At 33.1% G+C, this 8,036-nt stretch overlaps 1 long non-coding RNA gene across 1 annotated transcript in view; it reads left to right on the top strand.

The window, feature by feature from the left end:
• LOC108692303 overlaps window positions 1–7,374 on the top strand; it is a 32,942-nt gene extending 25,568 nt beyond the window's left edge. Inside the window, exon 3 of the long non-coding RNA XR_001931965.1 lies at window positions 7,302–7,374. This is a non-coding gene — a long non-coding RNA (uncharacterized LOC108692303). The remainder of the gene's footprint in view (window positions 1–7,301) is intronic.
• The last annotated feature ends 662 nt before the right edge of the window (window positions 7,375–8,036 follow it).

Raw genomic sequence — 8,036 nt, 5'->3', positions numbered from 1 at the left:
TATATATATATATTACTCATTACACAGTATTTAAATCAGATTTTATGAAAGTATCGATAAAACGTGAAAGCCGGTTGCTCTTTAAATCTTTCGATTTAAATCATCTAGATTTTCTTTTACACGAAAACATATTGGAAATGTATCCATCTAGAAATTCTAGAACTATATATCTTTCGAATCTCCTTGAAAACTTTTTCTTCAAAATGCTATATTGATGATATACGTAATCGAAGCTTTGTCGGATGTAATACTTTAATGGAACACGGAGAGAACGATTTTGTTGAAATATTCAAATAAAACAGTGCAATTTTTTTTTTGAACATTTTATCGTATAATTTATTTTTCTTTAGATGAAGCAATAAATGAAATAAACAATAACAGTTTCTCGATTTGCCAATACGTTTGAATAGCTTTTTGATTTAGTATGAAATCTTAATAATAATGTGAAGAAAACTAAACTACAGAATGATATACCAAATAACATAATATATCAAAACATTATTATCTTATTCACGAATACCTATTTCATCGAGCGCGAGCGTAGCATAGCAGACACTGGTCTATTATCATGTCAGAGGTTCTGTATTCGATCCCAGTAGGAACGAAAATATTTACGCTTGTATCTCCTCTCGGAAAAGGCCGGCAACCTCCCGAGAGTATCCTTGCTCATAGTAACACTTCTCGAAAAATCCACCATTCGGAACTGACATTAAAACTATAGGTATGCTCGTAACAATTAAATAATCAGTGCGCATCATAAGTATATGAGAGAGCAGAGAAAAGGTTTCTTCGATTTAAAAAAGTGTTTCTTTGCTATTTGGTTAAAGAAAAAATTTATTTCTTTAAATTTAAACATTATTTTTTTAAATTAAATAAAATTTCTTTAAATCAAATAAATTTTATTTAATTTTAAAAAATAAAAATCAAAGATTTAAATCAAAGAAATGACGTTCACAGATTAAAGAAATTTTTTTCTTTAACTGTACAGCAAAGAAACATTTCTTTCAATCGAAGAAATCTTTCTCTGGATGCGGTATAACACAGGCGGTATAACCAGAGATCGTAACGAGAGAAAAAGAAGAATATTCTATTGTAATTTCTATAAATGTAAGTTTAGTTTAAAAAAACGCTGCACATATTTCTGTTCCAGATAATTCTATTCATCATGCATTACCTACACCTTCTTTCTAATTCTAATTTGTAATCCATATGTTTATAAAGTCCTTTAAATTCTATGTTTACACGAAATACTTTCAAAATTAATTAAAAAAACCATGTGTAACATAGAATTTATGGACTTTCATAAGTATACGGATTACAAATTAGAATTAGAAAGAAAGTGTAGATATGACACATTGATGACACATTTATCTGAAACAGAAATATGTGTAGTGGTTTTTTAAATTATACTTATACATTTACATTTACAAAAATTAATATTCTTTTTCTTTTTTTCCTTACGTATTTAATTACGATATATGGATATCGTAAATACCGTAATATGGATATACCTTTACTTAGTGCCGAGATACTACCGTGCCTCCAGACAAATTAACAGATATATATATTGCAGATTTGAAAATCATTTTGTTAGATCATCAAAATTTTTAGATAGAACACTCAAACTGCTAGAATATCAACATTTTTTTGTCCTCTACCTAAAAATTTTGATGGTTTAATAAAATTATTTTTGGATCATCTATCTATATCTATCTCAATTTTTCGGTACTTCAACAAAATCGTTCTCTCGTGAAATAAGGAAGCAAAGAGGAAATATTCCGCTAAAGTGCTGATGCAAAGTTCGTATTCACAACGTGTGAATAGAAAAAGTAATATTCATCGCGTGAGCAAGTACCTTCGCACGTGCATTACTCACGCAAGGAGCTGAACCGTTGTGCATGTGCTCCAAAATTAAACCCGTAACTGACGTTTCCGATTGCGATCGTGATAGTACCGTGATAGACCCAGTCGTATGCGTAACAGAAAAAAAATTTGCTTATCTGGAGCGCCAGCGAGTAGATTCTGCGAATGATCGGTTCGCAACTCTCGATTTCATAATCTCGTCTTTCCATATCAGTGTCCGAATGTTTGCCGTCAATCCTACCCGTCGCCACGCCACGCCACGCCACGCCACGCCACGCCACGCCACGCCACGTCGCCTGAAGGTTTCATCCTTCCTCCCGTTTCCCGTCTCCGAATGGAGGCGTCAGAATTCTTATCGGCCGCCGGAGAACGCTGTAGTATTACGTCATACACGGGGCCACGCCGCAAATCTGTTGTCCAACGCTGCTAACTATAATTATACCCGTTTCCCCTCCTGGCGATGCTACATAATTGCGTTGTATGGCGCGTGCTGTGGAATATTTCGTGACGCGGAATTTGAGAACGAAATTATAATTCTGAAAAGCAAGAGATTTATGCGACAATATCTACAATAGATCGTGCGCTGGATTGTTGATTGCTAATTTTCTGCAATTGTTCTTAATTCCTTCTTTTATTACTTATATCATCATTATGTCTCACACGGATATTAATCTGTCAATTTTTATGTATAAGAAAATTAATTTGAAATATTTATATTCCGAAGTGGGTTTGTATTTGTATCCTGCCGCGTTTTTAGCGATGTATAGGAAATGGCTTCAGCAGAAAAAGCAGCTTTGCAAAGATTCCACATGATTGATTCTTGCCCTTAATTTCTCACGAATCTAGATGTATAAACTAATCATGTTAAAGAATCTTATCAAAAGTTACAAAGTTTTTTTACTAAATGTAGCCATCGTCGAATAGAGTATTTTATATAGAAACAATCTTGCTGAAGTATCTAAATTTTAGCTATAGATACAAATCTAAAAATAAATAATTTTGTTGGATTATCAAAATAATTATATCAAATACTCAAACTGGTTATTAGAATGTCAAAACTTTTTGAAACGTTGCTCTCATTATATTTGAAAGTTTCCAAAATGGTTTTTATGCTCTAACAAAATTATTTTTAAATCTGTATCTACTCTCTAAAACTTTTAGAATGAATCTCACTTTGAAGAGTGAAACCTCACTTTATAGATTGAAAATTGAGCCCTTCTTTTTCAAGACTGGTTCAATTTTCATTTTTTAAAGTGAGATTCCACTCCATAGAATTTAGAGAATAGCTTAAATTTTTAGATACTTCAATAAAATCATCCTTTCCATATATTAAAAAAATACGGATCAATGATGAAATCAAAAAAAATACGAATCTTGTAGAATGTACGAAAAGCTACGGCGGCTTCTATTCGTGATTGTTCGCCGTCGAGAGAGCCGCGCACCGACGGCGTCTCTCTTTCGAGGGCGGTCAACAATTTTTCAACGACAAGTGTTATCGCGCCTCGGTGAACGTCGTGGCTTGTTATCGCTCGCACACGTACGATTGTGTTGCTTCGTGTTAATGCGCACCGGGGTCTCTTTAAACGCATGCATCCAGCGCGTGTTCCCCATTCGCGTTCACCAAGCCGAGTTTCATTCACGTGCCGCGTCGCCGTCGTGAACCGAGACCGGATGTCGACCGTCATGGCGATTCGATATCCCGGGCAGCGTTTTCGATCGTACGAAGGTCAACACGGATTAACCCCAAGCTGCGTTATTCATGGTGGACGCGTGACCATGGAATATCGTAGGATCGCTTAATTATCACGTTGCATGAGTTCGCGTGTACTTGGACGTTAGGACTTAATATAACAGATATATGATAATGCTAAATTTTGAAGTATAACGAGGCTTCTTCATGGTCGCGTGGTTTTAGTTTTATACTTAATAAATTGTTACGAATTTGCATAACTTGTATCGCGAATCATTATATTATAATATATGTATATATTATAATTTTTGCATCATTTGAGAAAAGAATTTAGTCGTAATTATTGCTCAAAAAGAATGCATTAAATCAAGAAGAAATCAAAGTGACTTTATTTTGATGTCATGAAAGTCAAAATGATAATTTTTGGTCATTAAATTTGACTGTTTATTGACGTTAAGAATAACAATAAAATTATTTTGATTTTTTTGTTGATTTTTATGTGTTGAGTGATTGAATAAAGACGCTTTTCTCAGATATGGTCAATTTAAACGTCAATTTTGTATACATTCGCTAAATATTGGCTTACATTCACTACAGATAATTATGTATGTATAATATTTAATCTAATATTGGTGAACGTTAACTATATCATCTGAAGATGCCTTAATAAGACCAAATGTAAATTGACACACGGAAAAAGCGATTGTTGCTATCTAATAAAAATTTAATTATAGATACAGATCTGAAAATAATTTTATTAGAAAATAATTTTATTAAAATAATTATGTAAGACGCTCAAGTATAATAAACAATGTTGCAAAAAGTTTTCATATTCTAGCAATTTAAGCGTGTTACATAATTATTTCGATGATCTAACAAATTATTTTCAAATCTGTATCTAGCTAAACCGTTTTTTTGTATTTACATATCGAATAAATCTAAACAAGAAAAACGACTTCCGTTTCCTCGAAAGAACAATGTTTGTATGCGATAGTGAATCTGCAAATATTTTAACGATGTTTCCCCATTTAATTTTACGCGAATGTGAGTAACTTCATCCGAATAAACGCTCGTCCTCTAATTAAAGTCACAAGCGGGCGTCAAAAACGAAAAATCCTCCGAACATTCCCTTTTCCGTTCACCGCTTCAATTATCTTTTCAACGCACTCGTAAGGTGAAATTCCGTTGCGTGCGCACGGGCCGGTGAGTAGCACGGTGCCTCCTATCAGAATCGTTTGCCGTGCGTGTCCGCCCACTCGCCGCCGCCACACACGTTGTCGTCGTCACCACTGCAAGCTGCGTGCACAGCCGGAGTCATATAATCCGCGATAAAAACTTATTAAAATACGATCCCGCAGGATATGCGTATTCGCTTGCGTGACGATTCGCGATTGAGTGGCTCGAACGTCATTAACCGAGCCTACAGGTTCACGAAAGCCGAAAATTATTTAGCAAGATCCACAATCTTAAGTGGCTCCTATATAGAGACGATCAATATAAGTGCACAATATTATTGCTCGTCTGAAGATTATGTCTCTAAATTATTTATTTTAAATTATTTAAAGGGAATAACAATATTATTGTATAAAATATAATTGTGATGCAATATTGATTATCCTGAAGAGGCAGCTTTATTTTCTCTCGCTAAATGTTAAAAATTGCGAGCTAGACATCTGTAACAGTTTCGGTTATATAAATCGTAAGAGATAAGATAAGATATATAAATCATCAAGAAATTTTGATGTGCCGACTTTTAGAAGTGAACTTTTAGAGATATCGCCTCTCTTCAAGTAACGAGTATCAAATAGTATAAGATTATTCAAATTCTGTTCTGTGTGGACGTAGCTTAATGCAACTGCGCAACGCTTAGAAGCTAATAACGTTTGTAAGTGAAGGTTGTGATGCTAGAACGACGACACGGAATACGTTATTTCATTGCAGACTTGTAGATCTCCTTATTTAATCCTCTCTAGCAAGTGCAGCGTCACTGAAAATAGAACTGTCTTGCGAAACTTTCCTTTCAAGCTCTCCCCTCTATCGTAATGTCCTATTCAAATTTGTCACATTGTTGCAATTACATTACGCGTACTTAAATATATAAAGTATTATTTAACATACAGAGTGTTCCATTTTAATTTACCCAAGCAAATATCTTGAAAAATACGTAAGATATGAAAAAAATATTTTTAAATGAAAGTAAAGTTTTGAAGAAGACAATATGAAGATTATCTCCACTTTTTAAAATGGATTATATGATTTTCGTAATTACATAATATGATTCCTCTAATTATTTTGCATATAAAAGAATTAAGGTAGAAGTTCGGGTAGAGATATCAGGAAACTAATATTAAGATTGCAAGATATTTAATATTTAATATTTTTTATATCAATATGTGTCAAAAAAAAAGTATAAAACTCTCGTAAACTATTGGTTTTTTTAATATTTTATTTTAATATTTTTACCTTAATATTTTTGTATGCAAAATAATTAGAGGAATCATATTATGTAAAAAAAATCATATAATTCCATTTAAAAAAAGGTGATCTTCATATCTTTTTGGTGCCTCCACCTAAAAAAAAGCATATGACCAAAACACGTTTCTCTCGAAATCGTTCCGCTTTACCATCTAAAATAAAATTCGTATTTTACATATTTTTTAAATATTTGTCTGGAGCAATTAAAATAAACAATTATATTCCATATAATAGATTATCCTTTAGATAGGAATATTTATTAAACAATATCATTCGCTTTTTTCTAATGATTCAAATTTTTAATATTAACTCTTCATCGACAATATGAAATTTTTATCTTTCCTCTCGCACGTTTGAACTTCAATAAAAATTTTTATATTGTTTTGAACTGTAAAAAATCTTAAAACATTCTTACGTACTTATGAAAGCTTTACTAATGAATTTTTATATAATAAGTTGGATTATATTTTATTTATTGTTATATTTCACAGATTAAAATTTATCTTTTAGAATTCACAATTAAAAATTGACCTTTAAATGTTGACGGAAATTAATTTAACTTCATAGCAAAATTCCATTTATATAAATAGTGTTTCGATAATATATTTTAAATTATTTTATTTCAAAATCACAAAATCTTGCCGAAATTGCGTCATTGCATAAAGTGCGCAAATCGACGTCCACGTGCACTGTATTATTTTTGCATTTCTATAGTGCTGCACTCGCTGCTTTCAATGTAAGCGACCCGCATAATTCTTCAATTCGTTTATTCAACAAATTTATCGTTCGAAAAAGCGATGGTATTGCGCACGACGTTTTTTTTTTCGCCTGCCGTTTCTGCTTGTACAAAACGTATGCTGTTACACCGGAGCGAAAAAGAATGACGGAGACAGAGTGCCGGTTCACAGTAATGAATGGATTAAACAGCGTGACGTCACAGGATGGATTATATAAACGGTAGCGCGCGTGACATCGGACGTAGGAAGGAAGTTCGCTTCCTTTCGTACCTACAAGGTATTCCGTTCGTGCAAGTGTACGCGTACGCGCAAGTATGTATGCGCGTTATGTACGCAGACCGTTTCGTTGTCGAGGGGTCGTCCATTTGAAAGCGGACGAGCTCGGTTAGAATCCTAATGACGATAGTGCCGCCTCTTTTCATCTCCTCCTCGATACGGTACCACGGCATCCTGGCCTGCATATGCAATGCGAAATTATCGTTCACCGTCCGTGATAATTCGTACGTTCTAATTGTTGATTTTACGTTTGGTTGCAGGCTGCGTGCGACGTGCGTGCGACGTGTGTGCATTCCGTGCGAAAGCAGTCTCGATGTCCCGACAGTTACGAGAACGAGATGTAAGTCTTTCTGCTTCCGTATAATTATATACGAATTTTTGTAAGAAAAAAAAAGACATTCCGCACGCGTAATCAGTGAATCACGTTTTGGAAACTTCCGTTAATTTCGAACAATGGGATAATTTTATGCTTCTTACTACAAAATTGTCGAATGCAAACTATTGCCTAAGATGTAGACCTAATTTTTTTATAATGAGATTGACCAGGAATTATTGTAATAAATCTCTAATAGCTGGTTATTAATTAGTCATTAGTAACGTATATCTAACAAATTATATTGTCGTTAGTTACGAACTACATTGATAGTAGATACGCATTAATATCACAAAATTATACTGGCAATATATGGTTTTATAAATTACAATTGATTTCTATAATTTATGCATGGTATACAGTATTTCAAGCGCACAAGTTATTTCAAGTAATTTTTAAAATTTCATCTATAGATGATTAATTCTAAAATTTGAAATACATATTTTTAATGCATACTCTACACTATTAGCAGTCTCTTAACTTAAATAACATTTTGTTATTTTTAACTTCCATTTGTGTCAAAGTGTAAATTAATTAATTTCTGCGAATCACAGACTGTGATTAGCTTCAAAGTAGACCTTGTCCATTAACATATGCATTTAACAATTAATAAACTTGAATA

This window comes from Atta colombica, unplaced genomic scaffold (assembly GCF_001594045.1).
Source record: "Atta colombica isolate Treedump-2 unplaced genomic scaffold, Acol1.0 scaffold107, whole genome shotgun sequence".
In the NCBI taxonomy this organism is placed as follows: domain Eukaryota; kingdom Metazoa; phylum Arthropoda; class Insecta; order Hymenoptera; family Formicidae; genus Atta; species Atta colombica.
The sequence above is the reverse complement of the archived record's forward strand: the minus strand, read 5'-3'. Positions and strand labels throughout refer to the sequence as shown.